This window comes from Eimeria mitis, genomic scaffold (assembly GCF_000499745.2).
Source record: "Eimeria mitis Houghton genomic scaffold, Emh_scaff1528, whole genome shotgun sequence".
In the NCBI taxonomy this organism is placed as follows: domain Eukaryota; phylum Apicomplexa; class Conoidasida; order Eucoccidiorida; family Eimeriidae; genus Eimeria; species Eimeria mitis.
Window position 1 is genome coordinate 4,006 of NW_013569655.1, and position 410 is coordinate 4,415.

The 410-nt window shown below is 19.0% G+C and overlaps 1 protein-coding gene across 1 annotated transcript in view; it reads left to right on the plus strand.

Annotated features, from left to right (window-relative positions):
* The window catches only part of EMH_0038880 (uncharacterized protein), a gene marked incomplete at both ends in the record, with an annotated part of 10,381 nt that overhangs the window by 3,042 nt on the left and 6,929 nt on the right, over positions 1-410 (plus strand). The window lies entirely within an intron of this gene.

The following is a 410-nucleotide window of genomic DNA, read 5'->3' on the forward strand; positions in this document are numbered from 1 at the left end:
CTTTTTTTGTTTATTTGTTTCTTTCTTTTCTTCTTTTTCTTTCTTTCTTTCTTTATTTGTTTTTTGCTTTTTCCTCTTTCTTTTTTTGTTTATTTGTTTATTTGTTTCTTTGTTTATTTGTTTTTCTTTGTTTATTTGTTTATTTGTTTTTTGTTTATTTGTTTATTTGTTTTTTGTTTATTTGTTTATCTTTGTTTATCTCTTCTTTCTCTTTTTTCTTTTCTTTATTTCTTTTCTCTTTATTTTCCTCTTTTTCTTTGCCTTTGTTTTTTTTTTCTTTTTTTTGTTTCTTTTTCTTTTTCTTTCTTTCTTTTTTCTTTGTCTCTTTTCTTTTTGTTTTCTTTCTCTCTCTTATTCCGTTCTCTCTTTCTTTTTTTTTTTTTTTTTTTTTTTTTTTTTTTTTTTTTTTT